At 42.1% G+C, this 22,313-nt stretch overlaps 1 pseudogene; it reads right to left on the reverse strand.

Moving 5' to 3' along the window:
* Positions 1 to 9,367: 9,367 nt before the first annotated feature.
* On the reverse strand, positions 9,368 to 10,711 carry LOC137097077 (NADH dehydrogenase [ubiquinone] 1 alpha subcomplex subunit 1 pseudogene; annotated as a pseudogene).
* Positions 10,712 to 22,313: the final 11,602 nt, after the last annotated feature.

Below are 22,313 nucleotides of genomic sequence, written 5' to 3' on the forward strand. Positions count from 1 at the left end.
AAGGCCTTACTGGTACATTATTTAAATTGTTATGTTTATTCATATCATGATCTGATCACCATGCTCAATATATCTCATATGCATGGGGGTATTGGGGTAACGATACAAAAGGATTGCTAGGGTGGACCCTCTTTCACTCAGACTCAGTCCCGTCCCCCCATCCCCTCCCCCCCCCCCCCCCGAATCAAAATCCTGACTACAGGCCTGCCCGGAACATTAAGTGTATCCCAAAATTTCGTGAGAAAAGGAGTTTCTTCTGTGCCCCAGAACTATAAATCTTTGGATACTCGTAAAAGTATCATGTATAATAAACTCATAGTTATAACTCTTTTGGGACCCATATATATGTGTTTTGTATAAAAAAAAACCCTAGTATGTGCTGTACTGGGGAAACATTTGTATAGATACAGTCTAGCACATATGGGGAAACTTAAAATATTCTTCTTGTATATGCACCCAAGGGGCTTTTGTTGGTTGCCCACCTACCACGATGTAAGTCACGTCATAAGGATTCCCCAACCAACAAGGACCCGGATTGAAACCAAACCGATTTCTGTCCAATCAGAGGAGGGTGTGGGAACTTTGAATGGTTGTCAAAGGGGATTAAATGTCTTACATTGTATTGCTTGGTGGTGTCTGATTCCTTTTGAGTGGAGACTCTATATTAGAGAACCCTTCAGGCCTGAACTCTTCAGTTGCTTTCAAACCGCTTCATCAGGGCTGGCATTGGCACCGGATTCTCTGTCCAACCCTTGGCAAATAGCTGAATTTCAGCTTCAAAGATAGTGAACCTAGGGATTCCTAGAGAGATAATTTCTCCAGTTTTTTAAAAAGGTAGGTTTTTATCCACAGTTTGTGTAAGTAATATGGAGGGCCGAGTGTGTTTCATTTTTACTTTTCTTCCACTCTCAAAATATATATATATATTTCTTGTGCTTGCAAAAACCTCTGGAAAATCGCATTTGGATGTAGCATAAGACCAAATGCTTGGTTGATATCGCATGTTAAAAATCTAATTTGGAACCAATTAAAAAAATGACCCTTGCTTTCTTGTCCCTATGAACCCTCTATGTGGGTGGCAGCATGCCCACAAAGTTTCTGAAGCATCTCCTTTCCGAAAGGACACCAACACCTCCGAGACACATTCTTCTGTTTAGTGCTCCGATTTAGCAGGTGGCACTAATAAATTTTGGAGGTGAAGGGATGGCAGCCTGCTTTCTCACACAAGCAGAAAAGGGGGATGCCTCGGGCAGCAAAAATATCTTGCATAGTAGGTTAAACAGTTCCCAGTTTGCCTCCGGCAGCCAAGACCCTGGAGCTGACGTTATTGTGCAATAGCGGATATGTTCAAGGCAAAGGAGGATGAAACAAGGGGATGAGCAACCTGTAATGTCATCCTGAGCTCCAAGAAAGAACATTGATGGCTGATGGAGGAAAAAACCAAAGAGTTCCCTTTTAAAAAAACAGAAAGGGGAAAAGAGGGAAGCGAAGGGGTGACACTTATGTGAAAAGCTCAGATGCAACTAGGAGAATGTTTGCCACCTTAGGTTGAAAGGGGAATTTCTGCTATTTCTTTTTGTTGTCTGAAACTCACTATTTCAGAGTTACACATCCATAAATAAATCTTAGTGTGGGCATATCTAGGCTGGAGAATTGATTCAGTTTGCTAGCAGTTTAACTGCCCTGGTTCAATACCATGGAATCATGAGAGTTCTAGTTTGGCAAGGCACCAGTCCTCAGGCAGAGAAGGCTGAACAACATGTAAAACTACAGCTCCATAGCATTGAGCCATAGTAGTGAAAGTGGTGTCAAGCTGCATTGATTTTACAGTGTAGATGTGCTCCAAGTTACATATACTAATTTAGAAACTGGTCAAGGATCTCGGCCTTATGATTTTGGACACACTCTACATGGGGCTGCCTTTGAAGATGGCTCGAAAACTGCAGTTAGTACAAAGGTCAGTGGCCAGATGACTAACTGGAGCTGGTTATAGGGAGCAAACCATGCTCCTACTAAAGCAGCTCCACTGGCTGCCAGTGAGTTTCTGGACCCAATTCAAAGTGCAGGTTATTACCTATAAAGCCCTATATGCTTTGGGTTCAACCTATCTTTGAGACTGCATCTCCTTCCATGTACCAGCATGGACTTTAAGATTTACCGGGAAGTCCCTCTTCTTGGTCCTACCTCCATCTCAAGTTCAGTCGGTTGGGATGAGAGAGAGGGCCTTCTCGGTGGTGCCCCCCTGGTTTTGGAATGCCTCCCAAGGGAGATCACGCTAGTCCCATCCTCCTAACCCTCCATATACAATTAAAGATCTGGCTTTTCTGACAAGCCTTCGACCAGGTTTAGACTCTCTAATAATATATATGAAGACCTTTAGATTCCTTATTAGCACTTTATACTTCCAAAATCGAATACTGCTGTTTTGTCTACAGCAATTGCTGTATTTATTGTTTTTACCAGGGGGTACTTGAATATATGATGTTAGATTGATTGTTTATTGTCTACTCATATGCTTGGTTTTACACTTGTTGTATTTTACATGTAACAGCTTGTGTGTTTTATGAGCCATCCCAGGTCCCTCTGGGAGTTGGTGGTGGGATACAAATAAAAAGATCATGATCATGATTGCTGACCAAAAGGTTGGGGGTTCGAATCCAGGGAGAGGGGTGAGTTCCCATCTGTCAGCTCCAGCTTCTCATGCAAGGACATGAGAGAAGCCTCTCATAGGATGGTAAAATATCCTGGCATACCCTGGGCAATGCCCTTGCAGACAGCCAATTCTCTCACACCGGAAGTGACTTGCAGTTTCTCAAGTTGCTCATGACACGAAAAAATCACTGCCAATTGAATTTTAGTAGTCTTGTCAAGACTTTTAGCTTTCCTCAAAATCTTTTGGATGATATGTATAAGAAAGAGCCTCCCAGTTGGCCTCACATTCAGATTTTAGCAGAATTAGTTGAAGGGGTGGGGGGAGAATATTTATTGTGTTATTTATTTAGAATATTTATTTATACCCTGTCCTTTGGTCAAAAAAGACTCCTGGCAGTTTACATCTCATGGATTTGACAGTTCCTTGCCCTCAGGCATACAGTCTAAATAAGACATGACACCTAAGGAAAAGACAATGGAGGAATGGATTAAATACAGCAAATGCTGGCTGCTCTTCTCTCCCTCAGAGGCCAGGGCAAAGGCAGTGGGGACATGGATAGTGGGGCATCTCACCATTAAACCATAAATGGGCACAAAATGGGACTTACAGTACTCAATATACAGGAAATCTAATATGTTTATAGCTATGTGGAAAAAGAAAATGTCACTTTTACTCATACTTTTCAAAGTGTGCATTGCTTCTATCTTTTCTTTGAATTACACATTACACTGAGTGTAATTCTGGATATCACAGTGTGTCAAGTTATTAATGAGGAAGGGCACAGAGGCTAGCAAAGGCTGCAGCAATTCGCTTTTGCTTGTTCCTATTTGTCAGGAAAAGTCATGATTCAAACTCTTTTTTGGCTGTTTTTAAAAGTCTCAGTTTCTCCCTCCTCCCTCCACATTCCATCTTTGTCCCCAGTTTACTTCAATCACTGCAAAACTGAACTACAAAAGCAGTTTTCATTGAGGTGGATACTCCACCTCAGACATCAGAAGAGCTGCAAGACCAAGAACAAGCCATGAGAGTAAAGACAAAGATCCACCCAGAGGAAAAGTGTTCCTGCCATACATCAAGGGAACCACTGACTGCATAGGGAAGCTGATGAGGAAACACAACATACAAACCACCTACAGACCCACCAAGGAAATCCAACAAATGTTACGTTCAGCAAAGGACAAGAGGGATCCTCTCACTTCTGCAGTGCACCATGCAGCTGTGGACAAGTCTACATAGGGACCACCAAACGCAGCATTGCTCAAACACAAATCAAGGAACACGAAAGGCACTGCAGACTACTTCAACCAGAGAAGTCAGCCATAGCAGAACACCTGATGAACCAACCTGGACACAGCAGATTATTTGAGAACACAGAAATGCTGGACCACTCTCACAACCACCATGTCAGACTACACAGAGAAGCCATTGAAATCCACAGGCATGTGGACAATTTCCACAAAAAGGGGGAAACTATGAAGATGAACAAAATCTGGCTGCCAGCATTAAAAAACTCTAAAATTAAAACAGCAAAACAGCAGAGGGGAAACAGGGACATCAGGGACATCTAATCACCTCTCAACAAAAGTTTGCTCCAGGCACTGCCAAGCTATCAAAGGCTAATGAAGGTGGTTAGTTGAAACATTCACACCTAGCTCCAACAGACAAGAGTCCTTTTTCCCACCCTGGTCATTCCACAGATATATAAACCCAATTTTCCTAGTTCCAACAGACCTCACTACCTCTGAGGATGCTTGTCATAGATGCACGCAAAACGTCAGGAGAGAATGCCTCTAGAACATGGCCATATAGCCCGAAAAAACCTACAACAACCCAGTTTTCAATCAATTAACTCAGCGGAAGGAGCAGAAAGGAAGGGACAGAACCATGCCCAGTCCTGTAGACGCAGGCAAAAGCAAACTTCTTTAGCCTTTCTTAGCCTTCTCATCAATACTTTTTGTCATCTTGACCACTCTAAAGTTGTTTGGCCACACATGTTTTAGTTTTATCTGTGAAATGTTAGAGAATATGAGAGCACTTGCTGTCTGATGTGGCGGTGGTGGTGGTTGTGTGCCTATACAAGTCTGAATTCCATCTCCTCAGTCCACCATTTGATTCCACCAAAGGGGCCGAGGGTCTTGAAGATGCTCTATTTATTCTAGACTAGTGGTTCTCAACCTTTGGGTCCCCAGATGTTTTGGCCTTCAACTCCCAGAAATCCTAACAACTGGTAAACTGGCTGGGATTTCTGGGAATTGTAGCCAAAACATCTGGGGACCCACAGGTTGAGAACCACTGTTCCAGACAATTTGTCAAGTTGTGAATTTGCATTCAGATTCAAACACCAGACTGAATAGGTTCATTTCATTTCCACTTAAACCCTGAAGAACGCTAATGGGATCTTTTCAAAAGTGACAAAACATGACCTGATCTGTTCCCAATACTTTTCTTTTGTTTTAGAAACTCAGGCCTCATCTACACTGCCATATACAATCCAGAAGATCTGCTTTGAACTGGATTATATGGTAGTGTGTTGTTGTTGTTGTTGTTCATTCGTTCAGTTGTCTCCGACTCTTCGTGACCTCATGGACCAGCCCACGCCAGAGCTCCCTGTCGGCCGTTACCACCCCCAGCTCCCTCAAGGTCAGTCCAGTCACTTCAAGGATGCCATCCATCCATCTTGCCCTTGGTCGGCCCCTTTTCCTTTTGCCTTCCACTTTCCCCAGCATAATTGTCTTCTCTAGGCTTTCCTGTCTCCTCATGATGTGACCAAAGTACTTCAACTTTGTCTCTAGTATCCTTCCCTCCAGTGAGCAGTCGGGCTTTATTTCCTGGAGGATGGACTGGTTGGATCTTCTCGCAGTCCAAGGCACTCTCAGCACTTTCCTCCAACACCACAGCTCAAAAGCATCTATCTTCCTTCGCTCAGCCTTCCCTAAGGTCCAGCTCTCACATCCGTAGGTTACTACAGGGAATACCATGGCTTTGACTAGGCGGATCTTTGTTGCCAGTCTGATGTCTCTACTCTTTATTATTTTATCGAGATTGGACATTGCTCTCCTCCCAAGAAGTAAGCGTCTTCTGATTTCCTGGCCACAGTCTGCATCTGCAGTAATCTTTGCACCTAGAAATACAAAGTCTGTCACGGCCTCCACGGTTTCTCCCTCTATTTTCCAGTTGTCAATCATTCTTGTTGCCATAATCTTGGTTTTTTTGATGTTTAGCTGCAACCCGGCTTTTGCGCTTTCTTCTTTCACCTTGATTAGAAGGCTCCTCAGCTCCTCCTCGCTTTCGGCCATCAGAGTGGTGTCATCTGCATATCTGAGGTTGTTAATGTTTCTTCCAGCAATTTTCACCCCAGCTTTGCACTCATCCAGCCCCGCACATCGCATGATGTGTTCTGCATACAAGTTAAAGAGGTTGGGTGAGAGTATGCAGCCTTGCCGTACGCCTTTCCCAATCTTGAACCAGTCTGTTGTTCCATGGTCAGTTCTTACTGTTGCTACTTGGTCCTTGTACAGATTCCTCAGGAGAGAGACAAGGTGGCTTGGGATGCCCTAAGAACCTGCCACAATTTATTATGATCCACACAGTCAAAGGCTTTAGAATAGTCAATGAAGCAGAAGTAGATGTTTTTCTGAAACTCCCTGCCTTTCTCCATTATCCAGCGGATATTGGCAATCTGGTCTCTCGTTCCTCTGCCTTTTCTAAACCCAGCTTGAACATCTGGCAACTCTCGCTCCATGTATTGCTGGAGTCTTCCTTGCAGGATCTTGAGCATTACCTTACTGGCATGAGAAATAAGGGCCACTGTACGGAAGTTTGAGCAGTCTTTCGCATTTCCCTTTTTTGTTATGGGGATATAAGTTGATTTTTTCCAGTCTGATGGCCATTCTTGTGTTTTCCATATTTGCTGGCAAATGGCATGCATCACCTTGACAGCATCATCTTTTAAGATTTTAAACAGTTCAGCTGGGATTCCGTCGTCTCCTGCTGCCTTGTTGTTAGCAATGCTTCTTAAGGCCCATTCAACCTCACTCCTCAGGATGTCTGGTTCTAATTCATTCACCACACCGTCAAAACTATCCTCAATATTTTTATCCTTCCTATACAGATCTTCTGTATAGTCTCGCCACCTTCTCTTGATCTCTTCAGCTTCTGTTAGGTCCCTGCCATCTTTGTTTCTTATCATACCAATTTTTGCCTGAAATTTACCTCCAATGTTTCTAATTTTCTGGAAGAGGTCTCTTGTCCTTCCTATTCTGTTGTCTTCTTCCACTTCCATGCATTGCTTATTTAAAAATAGTTCCTTATCTCTTCTGGCTAACCTCTGGAATTGCGCATTTAACTGGGCATATCTCCCCTTATCCCTGTTTCCTTTTGCTTTCCTCCTTTCTTGGGCTACTTCCAGTGTCTCAGCAGACAACCATTTTGCCTTTTTGGTTTTCTTTTTCTTTGGGACGTACTTTGTTGCTGCCTCCTGAACAATGTCTCGGACTTCTGTCCATAGTTCTTCTGGGACTCTGTTTACTAAATCTAGTCCTTCAAATCTGTTCTTCACTTCCACTGTATATTCGCTAGGAATGTTAGTGAGATCATATCTAACTGGTCTGTGTATTTTCCCTGATCTCTTTAGTTTTATTCTAAATTGGGCAATAAGAAGTTCGTGATCTGAGCTACAGTCAGTCCCAGGTCTTGTTTTCACCGACTGGATGGATGTCCGCCACCTTTGGCTGCAAAGGATGTAGTCAATCTGATTTCGGTGTTGACCGTCTGGAGAGGTCCATGTGTAAAGCCGTCTTTTAGGTTGTTGGAAGAGAGTATTCGTTATACACAGCGAGTTTTCCTGGCAAAATTCTATCATCCTGCGTCCCACTTCATTTTGTTCTCCCAGACCATGCTTGCCTGTGATCCCAGTTGTCATTTGACTTCCCACCTTGGCATTCCAGTCTCCTGTAATGAAAATAATGTCTCTTTTTGGTGTATTATCCAGTAGTTCCTGCAGATCCTCATAGAACTGATCTACTTCTGCTTCTTCAGCAGCTGTGGTTGGGGCGTATATTTGGATCACTGTAATGTTGAAAGGCTTTCCTTGCACTCGAATTGAGATCATTCTGTCATTTTTTGGGTTGTATCCAAGCACCGCTTTAGCGAATTTCTTATTAATTATGAAGGCTACTCCATTTCTTCGATGTTCCTCTTGTCCGCAGTAGTAGATCTGGTGGTCATCTGATGTGAAGTGGCCCATTCCAGTCCATTTCAGTTCGCTGACCCCCAGAATGTCTATCTTTAGTCTTGACATCTCACCAATAACAACATCCAATTTGCCCTGGCTCATAGATCTTACATTCCAGGTTCCTATGGTGTGTTGATCTTTAGAGCATCGGATTCGTCGTTCACCTCCAGTACCGTCGGCCGCTAGCCTTCCTTTCGGCTTTGAGCTAGCTGCGTCATCACATCTGGGGCTAGTTGAACTTATCCTCTGTTCCTCCCCAGTAGCATTTTGGCCATCTTCCGACCTGGGAGTCCCATCTTCCAATGGCATATCGACATATCTCTGGTTGTACTGGTCCATTTAGTTTTCTTGGCAAGGATACTGGAGTGGTTTGCCATTGCCTTCCCCAGGGATCACGCTTGGTCTGACCTCTCTGCCACAACCGTCCCGTCTTGGGTGTCCCTTCACGGTTTCGCTCATGACATCATTGAGGTGCTCAAGCTCCAGCGCCCCGACAAGGCGGTGATCCTTTGCTGGAGTATATATGGTAGTGTAGACTCATATAATACAATTCAAAGCAGATAATGTGGATTATCTGGTTTGATAATCTGGATTATATGACAGCGTAGAAAGGGCCTCATAGGGATACAGTTGTGTTTAAAATCAGATATAGTCCCTTCCCTTAAGGGTTCATCTGCACTGTATACCGCAGTGAGTCGCCTACGGGCTGAGAGAGTGCGGTATACAAATAAAGTAAATAAATATAATTAGTACAGTTTGATACCACTTTAATTACCATAGTTCAATGCTATTGATGAAGGCAAGATGAAAATACATAATACACATATTGGAAAATATATATTGGATGTAACCATATTAGATATAGGAGTTAGAAAATACATGAAATCACAAAGAGAAATGTGTGTATGCATGACCTTCACTTCACTTGGCATATGCGGGAACATGAGAGAAGCCTCCCACAAGGATGATAAAAATATCAAATCATCCAGGCGTCCCCTGGGCAACGTCCTTACAGACGGTCAATTCTCTCACACCAGAAGTGACTTGTTCCTGACATGACAAAACAAACAAACAAACAAAAACAACTTCACTTGGCTTCTTAAAAGCTGCAAAAATTAGATGCCTCAAGAGAGACCGGGATCTAGGAAAGAAATGTCAAAAGACCTCTGGCATATTTCAAGAGACTCCTTCTATTTTGGTACCAGGCAAACAGAGTGTCAACTTCTTCCATGATGGCTTCAGAAAACTTGTTCATTGTTGGCAGAAATATATCCAATTGTCTGGTGATTATGTGGAAAAGTGAATAGTGGTAGTTAAAGAGCACATTCTAAGGATTATTTCTATGTTGAATTTATTAAAATATTCCCATCCAAACCCACGTAATGAAGGTGGAGGCATTACTTTTCATTCAACCCTCATAGATTTCAATGTTGAGCTTCCCTTTTCCTTCCATTTCTCAAGTGCACAGTCGATACTCTTCATCAAAATCCATTTTTATCAGCTTGAATTGAGCAGTAACAGTCCAAGATCCATAGTTTTTTTTTATCAATATTCTCCAAGCCCTTGGACTTGAAGTAACAGTTCCAGAAACCCTCCTGTCTCTTTCCATCAAGTGTTATTGGTAGGTGTTCCAGGCAATGCGCTTCTCCTTGCCCCCATTGTTGTACTTGTGTATGAGAAAGGTGGATGTGCCCAGGATGGTCAGGCAGGTGTACATCACCGCCAAGCTCGGGAGGAACTTGTACCCTTCTCGGGAGGAACTTGTACGCGGAACAACGGCTTCAAACTACAAGAGAGGAGATTCCATCTGAACATGAGGAAGAACTTCCTGACTGTGAGAGCCGTTCAGCAGTGGAACTCTCTGCCCCATAGTGTGGTGGAGGCTCCTTCTTTGGAAGCTTTTAAACAGAGGCTGGATGGCCATCTGTCAGGGGTGATTTGAATGCAATATTCCTGCTTCTTGGCAGGGGTTGGACTGGATGGCCCATGAGGTCTCTTCCAACTCTTTGATTCTATGATTCTATGATTCTCCCCAGGAATGGAAGGGCAGGAGCTTCTCTCTTCTTTTCTGTCCTGAAGTGAGTAAGTTTGTCACCACTTTAACTGGAGTGACACAATGCTATGCCATCATGGGAGTTGTAGTTTGTTGTGGCATGAGGACTCTTTAGCAAAGGTTAGAAATCTTGTAGCTCCCGTGATTTCTACCTCTTCTTCATTTCACAAAGACTTGTAGAGTTTCCTCCGCACTATTCTCTCTTTCCCATTTTATGGGAGGGGATAAATTGGCCTGAGCCGGTGACAGATTCTTCCTGTATGCCTCGTGAAGGACTGTTCTCTGCAAGTGAACTGTATCTTCCTTGAGAGATAGAGGGAAAAAAATCCATAGCATGTGACGGAGGGGGAGAAAGACAGAAAGGAAATTGTCAGGTCAAACGATGGAGTCCAATTTGGAATTACAGAGGGCTATTGATTTTTCATTAGGCTACCATGTACCGCTGTAAAAGTGGGGAGCGTTGCGGGTGGGGGGGAAGTAATTCATTGATTTGAGCTGAGGGCCATGTTCTCTTATTGGCTTCCTGCCACATCCCATTATTCCCCAGCTTAAATGTATATTGAAGTCGGTTTATTCTAATCACTGCCTCCTGTCACTGCAAATGCCTCTCAGTAACTATTAGTTTAATCACCCTTTTCTTACAATGTTAATGAGCGGTAATTTCCAGCATTACGGCAGATTTAGAAATATTATTCGGAATGGGCCGTGGCACCGCGTCTGGCGATGCCACCATTAAAGACCCGTCAGCCTTGTCATTCGGAAAATGCTCCATTCTCATGATTTGATAAATCACTCAGTAACATTCAGATCTAACAGAAAGACTGGGAACGAGAAAGTGAAGAGAAGAGAAAGTAAGAAGGGTTATGCCTGTATTGGACAGACCAAATATACACCAAAAAGATTAGTTTTAGGGGAGTGGATTGGGGTGCAGAACATTGTAGCTCTTCATATTATACAGGATCTTGACCAAAATATTAGAATATGGTGCTGCTCCCTGGAGAATGGAAGGGGAGAAACAGTCATTGGGTGCATCTACACTGTATAATTAATGCAGTTCGACACCACTATATCTACCTCCCACAACTCAATTCTATGGAATCATGGGACTTGTCCCTCTACTTGGTTTTTAGCCTTTTCTAACAAAGTATTTGATGCCACACCAAGCTACAACTCTCATGATTCCATAGCATTGAGCCATGCCAATTAAAGTGGTATCAAACTGCATCCATTCTACCGTGTAGTTGTGGAAGGGAGTTTCATGATCTGACAGCAGCCAGAGAGATGGTTCTTGTTTGCTCCTGTCTTCAGCAAACACGTCTTGTGAGAATGATAGGACCAAACTAAGCTCAAAGGGGAAAATGCACTAATAATATATAATACTAGCTGTCCCCTGCCACGCGTTGCTGTGGCCCAGTCTGTTGATCTGGAAAATAAAGTAATGAGAAAGTGTTGGTTTCTAATATATGTAATTTCTTTATGCTTGTGGGTAAACAGTACTTCTTGCTGTTTCTTTGTCAGTGTTGATGTGGAGAGCGTCTGGTTTGCCTACCCTGGAACATGCAACATATCATTGTCCTTCTTTAGGGGTCCCTTTCAAATCTAGGATACTATCTCTCTCTGTGTGTGAATCATATCTATTCATCCATCCATCCATCTATCTAGCTATCTCTATGGCTGGATGGCTCTTTGTCAGGAGGACTTTGATTACGTTTTCTTGCCCTGATGAAGGGAGTTGGATTGGATGGCCTTAAGTACTGTCTGTTGGTCATGGGGATTCTGTGTGGGAAGTTTGCCCTGATTCTTTGATTGTAGGTGAACTGTGAATCCCAGTGACTACAACTCCCAAATGTCAAGGTCTATTTCCCCCAAACTTCATTTGTGTTCCTAGTCAGGCATATGGAATATTGGTCCAGATCCATCATTGTTTGAATCCACAGTGCTCTCTGGATGTAGGTGAACTACAACTCCCAAACTCAAGGTCAATGCCCATCAAACCCTTCCAGTGTTTTCTGTTGGTCATGGGAGTTCTGTGTGCCAAGTTTGGTTCAATTCCATCGTTGATGGAGTTCAGAATGCTCTTTGATTGTAGGTAAACTATAAATCCCAGCAACTACAACTCCAAAATGATAAAATCATAACTTTTTGAGTAATGGTCACTTCTTGTGTTGTGAGACGTTTTTTGCCAAATTTGGTGTGATTTCGTTCATTGGTTCTTTTGTTTTTAAGGTACTCATTATGCACAGAGCATTTTTATATATATAGAAGATATGAATTGTGTTTCATTGCTTTATATTGAAACACACTCTCAGTCCTAGAAAACCATGTGATAGGTTCACTTTGGTCCCTTCTACAGTGCCATATCATCCAGATTATCAAAGCAAATGATCCATATTATCTACTTTGGATTGTATGAGTCTACTCTGCCATATAATCCAGTTCAAAGCAGATAATTTGGATTTTACATGGCAGTGTAGAAGGGGCCTTTGTGTAGTTACAGGTTTTTGGTCACCATAAATCTGAAACATCATGAAGGCGCACAATAGCAACATCCACAACACTCTGACAGCCCGAGGGCTATTGAGGGCATCTCTCTACCTTTGCCAATGGCTAGAATGATGTTTTCAACATCTGAAAATCACCTCTGATTGTTTGTGTATATGTGCCTTCAAGTTTCTGGTAACAGTTCTTTCTTCTGAAATGTAGCGCCATCCAAGTACCATCCAAAGTCAACCCTTTAAATGGAACTGGAGCCTTTAGGATTACTTAGATGTTATTTTTCCCTTTTGAGATGTTCTTCCAACACTGTTTCATGACAAAACTTGTCTCTTCTAGTGGAGCTACTTCTTGAAAAACCAGAAATTGGGGAAGCTGTTAGGGCAAAGAGATACATAGCAATCCCCAGATCCTGTATGATTCCCACCCCATAAGACAAAGTTGTTTAAACCTATTAGTTCAAACATGAGTTATAAATTATATGTATTATGTGTCTTTGAGTTAACTTTAGTTTATAGAGACTCTACCAGAGGATCTTCTTAGCATTATTTTTTGAGAGGTTTTACATTTTTCCGTCCTCTGAGACTGAGATAGTGTGACTTGCTCAACAGACTCAAACCTAGGCCTCCCAGAGTCCACGTCCAGCACTATACCACACTGGATCCCATAAGTAAAAGTAAAGGTTTCCCCTTGACATTAAGTACAGTCGTGTCCAACTCTGGTGCTCATCTCCATTCCTAAACCAAAGAGCCAGCATTGTCCATAGACACCTCCTAGGTCATGTGGCCAGCAGGATTGCATGGAGTGCAATTACCTTCCCGCAGAATTGATATATTAGCATTTCCATGTTTTTGAAATGCTAGGTTGGTAGGAGCTGGGGCTAACAGTGGGAGCTCATCCCACTCCCCATATTTGAACCACCAACCTTTTGGTCAGCAAGTTCAGCAGCTCAGTGGTTTGATCAACTGTGCCACTAGGGGGTTAAAAGACCTGGTAAAAGCAAGTTAATGATTGTAGCATTTAGTGGTGCTCTGCATGTATAAACTGGCCCCCACAGATATGCCATGGATGTGGCTTTAAGATCCACTCATAACCTCTTTTAAAAGTTCCATTACCTTCTGGATCCCATAGAAAGAGGCAAATATTATGTAAATAAGCACATAACTATCCAAAAGATCTAAGTTAACAACAGCCAGATTGCAACCATAGTTCCATAAAGTGGTAGAACACACCAAAATTCAATTTCCAGATTGCTATTTACACAGTATTTATTTATTTATTTATTTATTTGATGCACTTATTAACCGCCATTCTCAGCCCATAAGGGCGACTCATGGCGGTGTACAGTACACATAGAAGACAATTACAAAAGTCAGTTTCAACAACATATAAACTATACAACAATTACAGACTACACTAAAAATCCACTTCGTCTCATAGTGGAATCATAACCAGTCTCATATTCCTTGTTCCATTCCAGTTCTCTTTACCGTATTGTTTAGCACTTAATTAAATGCCCTCTCGAACAGCCATGTCTTAAGGCTTTTTCGAAAGGACATGAGGGAGGGCGCCTGTCTGATGTGTGCAGGGAGAGTGTTCCACAGCCGGGGGGCCACCACCGAGAAGGCCCTCTCCCTCATCCCCGCCAGCCGTGCCTGTGAGGCAGGCGGGACCGAGAGAAGGGCCTCCCCAGACGATCTCAAGGTCCTCGTGGGCTCGTAGGCCAAGATGCGGTCCGAAAGGTATTTTGGGCCGGAACCGTTTAGGGCTTTGTAGGCCAAAACCAGCACCTTGAATTGGGTCCGGTAGCAAATCGGCAGCCAGTGGAGCTGGGACAACAAGGGTGTTGTGTGCTCCCTGCCACCCGCTCCAGTTAGTAACATGGCTGCCGCACGCTGAACCAGCTGAAGCTTCCGGGCCGTCTTCAAGGGCAGCCCCACGTAGAGAGCGTTACAGTAGTCCAGGCGGGATGTGACAAGAGCGTGCACCACCGTGGCCAAGTCAGACTTCCCGAGATATTATAATAGAAGGAAAGTTCTATGGAGGCAGAGGGAGAATTCAGATGTTTTTGCACAATGAAAACTTCTCATGTCTACACAATGACAAATTAGTATTTCAGAAGTCTCTTAAGACAAATGAAAACCAAATTGAAAAAAAGAAAAAAAAGAAAGAAAAGTTATCATTTAATAAAAGTTCATTCATCTGATTCTGTTTGTTTGTGTTTTTGTATTAGCGGTAATTGATTTTGCATTATTGCTTTGATTCATTGCCTATTTGTTTCTGCTGCTCTTTTGAATTTAGAAAAAGACTTGGACTCAATTTATAATCTATAGAGATGATGCTGCCAAACTACTGAGGGTGCAATTTTAGGATGCTTTCTGAGTACATCTTAGGGGCCATAAGATAAAATGGAACTACTTTTTTCCATGTCCATGAATGCCACACTAAATGTGTTAACCTTCCAAGAGAACAGCAGGACTCTATGACTAAGATCTCATTAATGTCTTATTCATACACATGTTCCTCTACAGAAGCAATTGGAAACTTTTTTCCAATGCATAATGTGTCCATTCAGTTTAAGGCTGAGAAAATACACATAGCGCATAGACACATGGTGACTCATTCAGTTGCATATTTGTATATTTTAATTCTTTTCAAATATTTGCATATTTTTATATTTTAAATTGCATGGCCATACTTTTAATGTAAGCCGCTTTAAGCCTCCTTCCAGCGAGATAAAGCAGGATATTATTATTATTATTATTATTATTATTATTATTATTGAAACATGCACAGGCAGATTATGTGAAAGACAGTCAAGAACCAACATTGATGGAAGTCAATAGTAGAAAACTGTTTAAAGTGCAAAAGACAAAGAGTGAATACCCTAAAAATACAATGCAGATCAGAAAAAAAAACTGGCAAAAGAAGGCCAGCAAAATTGACAAGGAAAAATGGCTGTGGCTCACAAATGGAACTTTGAAAAAGGAGATAGAGGGCCTAATTCTGGCAGCCCAAGAACAAGCCATTAGAACAAATGCCATCAAAGCCAGAATTGAAAGTCAACGACAGATTCCAACTGTAGACTGCAAGGAAGCAGTCGAAATGATGGATCACATACTCAGCTGCTGCAAGAAGATTGTGCAGACAGACTACATGCAGAGGCATAATACTGTTCCTCGGATAGTCCATTGGAACTTGTGCCACAAATACCATCTGCTTGTGACAAAGAACTGGTGGGATCCCAAGCCTGAAAAAGTTACAGAAAATGAACATGTCAGACTACTCTGGGACTTCCGGATTCAGACTGACAGTTTTTTGGAGCACAATACTCCTGACCTCATGATCGTGGAAAAGAACAAAGTGTGGATCATTGATGTTGCAATCCAAGGCGACAGCAAAATTGATGAGAAGCAACTGGAAAAGCTGACATGATATGAGGATTTAAAGCTCAATCTGCAAAGACTCTGGCACAAGCCAGTCAAGGTGGTTCCAGAGGCAGAGGCGACCCTAGGTAATTTTCAATGGTAAGCAAACAGTATTTTAGTGCCCCCCCCCCAACCAATCACTGATATATATTTTCTGTTCGTCATGGAAGTTCTGTGTGCCATATTTGGTTCAATTCCATCATTGGTGTTCAGAATGCTCTTTGATTGTAGGTGAACTATACATCCCAGGAACTACAACTCGCATATGTCAAGGTCTGTTTTCCCCCAAGAGCGCCTCAAGAGCGCCCCTGGGCAAAATCAACTATACTGCAATGCTTACTTTGCTTAATGGTTGAGCTGCCCCTGTCCAGTGGTGATCGGCACACTGGGTGCAATGCCTAAAGACCTTGGCCTGTATTTAAAAACAATCAGTGCTGACAAAATTACCATCTGTCAGCTGCAAAAGGCCACCCTACTGGGATCTGCATGCATTATTTGCCAATACATCACACAGTCCTAGACATTTGGGAAGTGCCTGGCATGTGATCCAATACAACAGCCAGTAGAGTGGTCTTGTCTGCTGTGGACTCATCTTGTTGTGTTTCTAATAATAATAATAATAATAATAATAATAATAATAATAATAATAACAACAACAACAACAACAACAATAATTGGAGTATTGGTTCCATGACAACAAAATTGGCACTCAATCAAAGGTTGTATAGCATAAAGAAAGAGTAACCCTGCATGAGGACATTTCTGCTACACAACCTCAGCGTAGGAGCCTAACCTTTGTTTTCTAAACTGCAATTGCATGTCACCTTTGGGTGCTTGTCAAATGCTAAGTGCAATTGTATATCATTGATTGAATATCAAGAATTTATGTTAAACATTAATGAATGCTGAATAATATGGCAGATCCCAAGGTTTGAAAATCTGGGAGCTACTCTCTTGGGCTTCATTTTACCTAACTTGGGGCAAAAAGAAACTATTTGAGCAAGCTTTTGGAGCCTCAGCTTAATCAGATAAACCTGAACTGGAAAACGACCTAGGAATGGCTAAGATGACGGAACGGATGAGGACTGAATATGACAACATAGTTTAATTTTTTTTTTGTTCACTGGTTTGATGTTTTTAGATATAGTATAATGTGATGTTTTATTTTTATTGATGTTTTATTTTATATATGGCATTGAATAGTGCCAATTCTTTGCCGCCCTGAGTCGCCTTTGGGCTGATATGGGCGGAGTAAAAATGATATAAATAAATAAATAAATACTGGACCCTTGTTCTTCTTCAGTAGTGTTTGTTGTTCTTCAGCAGTTCAGCAGTGGAACTCTCTGCCTTGGAATGCCGTGGAGGGTTGTAAACAGAAGCTGGATGGCCATCTGTTGGGGGTGATTTGAATGCGATTTTCTTGCTTCTTGGCATGGGGTTGGACTGGATGGCCCACAAGGTCTCTTCCAATTCTATGATTCTGTAGAAGGAATCCAGTCTTTCAGTTTGTTGTCAAATGTGTCAACAGTTTTGCGTCCTCCCACCCCTACATGTTTTAGATAGGCTTTAGAGTAGAATAAATGATACAATTACTGCTTATTTTTTCTTTCCTCCCCTTATTAAAATAATCAGGATTTGTCCTTTAAATGGCCAAACTAGATTGAGAGAGAAGTCATATAGACATTCGAGGTGCTAGCCAATGGCTGCTGTGCACTGCTGACTTTTACTGCAAATTGCAGAATGTTCTTTTCCAGAGATGGACATTGGAGAGAATTTGTGCCGAATGCAGAGAGGGCTTTTCCAAGCTCAGTCCCACGGTTCTAAACAAAGTGATGTCATCCATCTTCATCTCAAATCAATCTATTGGCACATGTTTCCATTCTGCCTTTGATTTCATCTTTCATTTTTCCAATCCCTCCGCCTCCCATGCTGGCTGTTTAGAGCTTTTTTTTTTTTACTGCGTAGAAAGGGGGGGGGGGATTATTAATAATAATTAAAGTCCGCTTTGCATCTTTCAGCTGCCCGGTCCCATCTGTGGCTGCATTATGTGGCTAGCTGGAGCAAAGCTTGTGCCCACCAAAATTGCTGCATCACGCATGCATGATGTTGTGTCTCCAGGAGCAAGACCCGACTGTCAAAGTAAACGAATACAGTACATCCATTGGAGATTAAACGGACTGACCAGCACCAGCATCTAATGGCATTGTTTATCCCCCTCTCTCCACCCGCTATTCTTTTGCTTGATCTTCTGGCACATTTTGGTGACCAGTTTTTTCCCCCCATTTTCTTTCCTTCTTACTCCCCCTTCCCAACTTTCCCCCCTTTAAGCAGAGCTGACACAGATCAATACCTTTGATGGAAAGTAATAATCAGGCCTATTAAGTGACAAAGGTTTACTCTGTAACAGCTGTGCTGGCGGGAGAGGAGAGCTTGTCTGCCTAATGAATCATGAAACAATCAGGCAGCAGCCATTTGTGTTTAGATCTGTAAATATGGTGTGGTTCAAGTGCCAGACCATCTACGGCATTCCAGCTGGGGGCACAGATGGTCCACATTCAAAGCTGCCCACACAAGTGCAAAGAAAAGGGACCCCTCCCCTTCCTTCCTTCCACTGCCTATCTTCTTCCCTCTCCCATATTGCACCTCTTGGAGGAACAGGACAGCTGGCTTCAGGTTCAATGGGAAAGAGGGAGATGGAAAAAGAGAGAGAGAATGAGAATGAAAGAGGGAGAGAGATGCATTGGAGAACTCCTAGGAACAGATAATGGCCAGCAGAGTGCAATGGCTGTAGAAAACCTTCTATCACACACCCAAATATACTGGAGATCTATCATCTATCTATCTATCTATCTATCTATCTATCTATCTATCTATCTATCATCTATCTATCTATCTATCTATCTATCTATCTATCCTGGGGAAGATTGACAAAGCAAAACAATAAAATGCAGTTGGCGGTAGTTCTTGTGCTTCTGTTTTTGTTCAAACCCTTGGTGGAAGTCCTTTATGTACTTTCCCCCTTTTGCCGTTGAACAGATTGTCTTGCCTCCTGGTGAGATGGAAGAGTCTGTAGTGAGCTGCTCCTCAAGGACAGAGAATGGCACGGGAACGGGTGCCAAATGCTAATCTAAGCTGGGATAGGGAGGCAGGGAAAGATCCTTTTTCTCTTCTTCCACCTCTCTGTTCTCCGTTGTGTAAAGGCCTGCTGAAACAAGCAAGCACAGATATGCCTTTGAATTTCTTTCCCCTTTTTTTTTTTTTGGAAAGGGGCATTTGTCACCAGCTTCACAGTCTTTGGTCCCAGCAGCTGGTGAGAGTCCCTCCCACCTTATTCCAATTGCAATTGCTTTGGCCTCTGAAGGAAAGATGATCAGACAGGCACACCTCTGTCATTCCTTTGCGACTAAAGAGGGATCCTATTCAGAGGCTGGAAAAGTTGCTTTTTTGGAATGTTCAACAACTGCAGTTTTCATAATCTTGATTCACGATTGGCTATGCTGGTGTCATTTGAAACTCTCAGAATAGATGATATTATGATAGATAGACCAACACTATATAGCAACTCCAGACTTACACTGGCATTCTCCAATGTGGTTCATCCACTGCCACATGCTGCACCCTACAGGTCTAGCTTGCTATCCCTCATTACATTTAGTGGAGGGTGCCTTCTTATCACAAATGCTGAAGTAATGGACAGACTCTCAAAAAACAAAACAGTTTATTGATTATGGTTTGTATTAGAATTTGGATAAGTTCCTTTATGGACTGCAGACAGTGTCCATGTTGGTGTTGTACTCCAGAGCAGGAACGTCTCTGACCTTAAATGCTACACCAGCTTGGTATAATCAGCAAGCGGTTTATTGAAGAATATATGTAGGCAAAGCAGTAAAAATGGTTAAAACAGTATAGTCTCAAGATAAAGGAGAGTCCATGAGATTCAAGGCATAAGGTAAAACAGAAGATCCAAGGGTGCAAAATCCATAAAATCAAGGCATCATGAAAATCCAATATACTGCTCAGGAACCTGGTAAAACTTGGTACATAAAACTAGGAACATTTGGAAATAAGACCATCATGAAATTGCAACTTTGATGAGACTGAGGTAACTCTTTCCCTTGTATCAATGTAAAGCTTTTCCTGACCCCAGAACCGAAAGGAAAACGTTTCTCTTGCTCTTACAACCAGATAAAGGGTTGTTATCGCTCTTTTTCTGCAGATGAATTGACCTTCATTGTGCCTGAGAACTTTGTCTCTGTTTACAAAAGTCCTGCTTTCTATCTTCACTCTCATTAAATTTTGCACCTGAGAAATTATCCTCAGAAGACAGTTGTTTCTCAGAGAAAGACTGTTGAGGGCTTCTCCCAGGAATGTGACCTTGCGAATCTGAGACACCTCGGGCCTCCTGCCTGCCAACAGACCCAGAAAACCTTTCACCCCCATTTCCATCATGACACCAGATACAATCACAGTCCGAACTACGACAGTTGGCTTGGGTATTCAAGGAGTTGTGTACCAATCAAACAAAGTAACTTTCTCAAGCTCTGCATGTCATGCACAGTAATCTAATCGCCCCTTGTTATTTTTGTACTTTTCTTTAGTTCTTTTTAGTTGTATGTAGGCTGAGTATTCTTTATGTGAAATACTTGGGCCTAGAGGTTTTCTGAAATACCTGTAATTCCATATTTATACATAATGAGGTATCTTGGAGATGGTACCCACGGCCAAACACAAAACCAATTTATCTTTCATATACATTTTATACACATAGCCTGAAAGTAATTTTATACATAATACTTTAAAAATAATTTTCTGTGTAAAACAAAGTTTGGGTACATTAACCACCAGAGAGCAAAAGTATCAGTGTCTTAGTCAACTATGTAGTCAATTCTGGATTTTGGAATTTCAGACATGGGAGGCTCGGCCTTTATCTCTTAATTGTTTATAATTTGTTATTTCAACAGTGCAATTTTACCTGCAGAGCTATGGTGCATGGATTTTTTAAAGACATCATAGATGCCCTTTCTAATGGGAATCTTGCAAGGTTGTCTGCCTTCCCCTCTCCAAGGTCCCAAATATGCCTGTGTGTTTGAAGCTGCCATCTTTCATTTTACTCCAGTGACGTTCACTCAGTTCCTCCCTCAGCTGTAAACAACTGAAGTAGCCATCATTTCTCCCAACTACCATGGAGAATTTAGACCTTAAGGGAAATATATACAGAGAGACCCGTATGCCATCCCCATCTGTTTGTGCAATTGTGTACACAGCTGGCCTACTTTCTCCTTTTCCATACTGCTTTGGGAAGCTGTTGTTACACCTGTGAAAGGCAAGGAGAAAAATGTTACAACTGGTATAGAAGAAGAAAACAAGGAGAGAGTGAATTGAGAAAGAAACTCTCCAGATCTTATAAGCATAACACAAAACAAAGTTGGAGATGCTGCCATTGGAGAGGAACGCTTCATTTTTAACTTTCCGTTTGCATTGTTGTTAAACATGTTGATAGGTTTCCATATGGAAAACTAAACTGAAATAACTCAAATTAAAAGAACTCACCATCACAAGTGGCATAATTACAATTAAATACTGGGTGGGCAAAGTGGGGGTTTAGAGCCATATGTGGTCCCAAAAGGCTTCTTGTGACCCTTGATGTATTAAGGCTCCTTGGATAGGGGTGCAATAACACTGAGAGAGGGCAAAATGAGGGTATTGCTCCACAAATAATTTTGTCCTCCAGTGTCAACAAATTTCTTACATTTCAGAGAATAGGGCACTAAAAATTGTCCACATCTAAAATTGTAGTATATTCTGTGTTTACATTCTCCTGGTCACATTATCTGCCTCTTTGGAGGCCTCAATTTATCTTTCTAAGAAATCAACTTTTTGCTGCAATACTAAAAAATTGGGGACTGAAGGAACCCCCCCCCCCCCAATGGACGACATCTAAATACAATGGCAGAAAATGTAAGAATGAGAGAGAAACTAGGATATCTTTAAAACATAGGAAAATTGGGATGGCAGCGGACTGATTATCCCTGTAAAAATGGGACAGTTGGGGATAGAGTTCAAGCTATGTGACTAAATTGCAGCCACATCATAGAACCATAGAATCACAGAATTGGAAGAGACCCCAGGGGCCATCCAGTCCAACCAATCAAAGCACCCCCACAGATGTCCAGCCAACCTCTGCTTAAAAACCTCCAGAGAATGAGACTCCACCACAATCCAAGGCAGCATATTCTGCTGCCAAACATCTGTTACTGTCAGGAAGTCCTTCCTAATGTTTAGGTGTAATTTGAATCCATTGCTCCATTGTGTCCTAATCTCCAGAGTAGAAAACAAGCTTGAACCTTTGACAATATAATGTACTTTCAAATATTTAAATATGGTTCTTTTGTCCCCTCTCAGCCTTCTGTTCTCCAAGTTATACCTACCAAGCTTCCTGACTCATTCCTCATA

Source organism: Anolis sagrei, chromosome 5, assembly GCF_037176765.1.
Source record: "Anolis sagrei isolate rAnoSag1 chromosome 5, rAnoSag1.mat, whole genome shotgun sequence".
Classification (NCBI taxonomy): Eukaryota; Metazoa; Chordata; class Lepidosauria; order Squamata; family Dactyloidae; genus Anolis; species Anolis sagrei.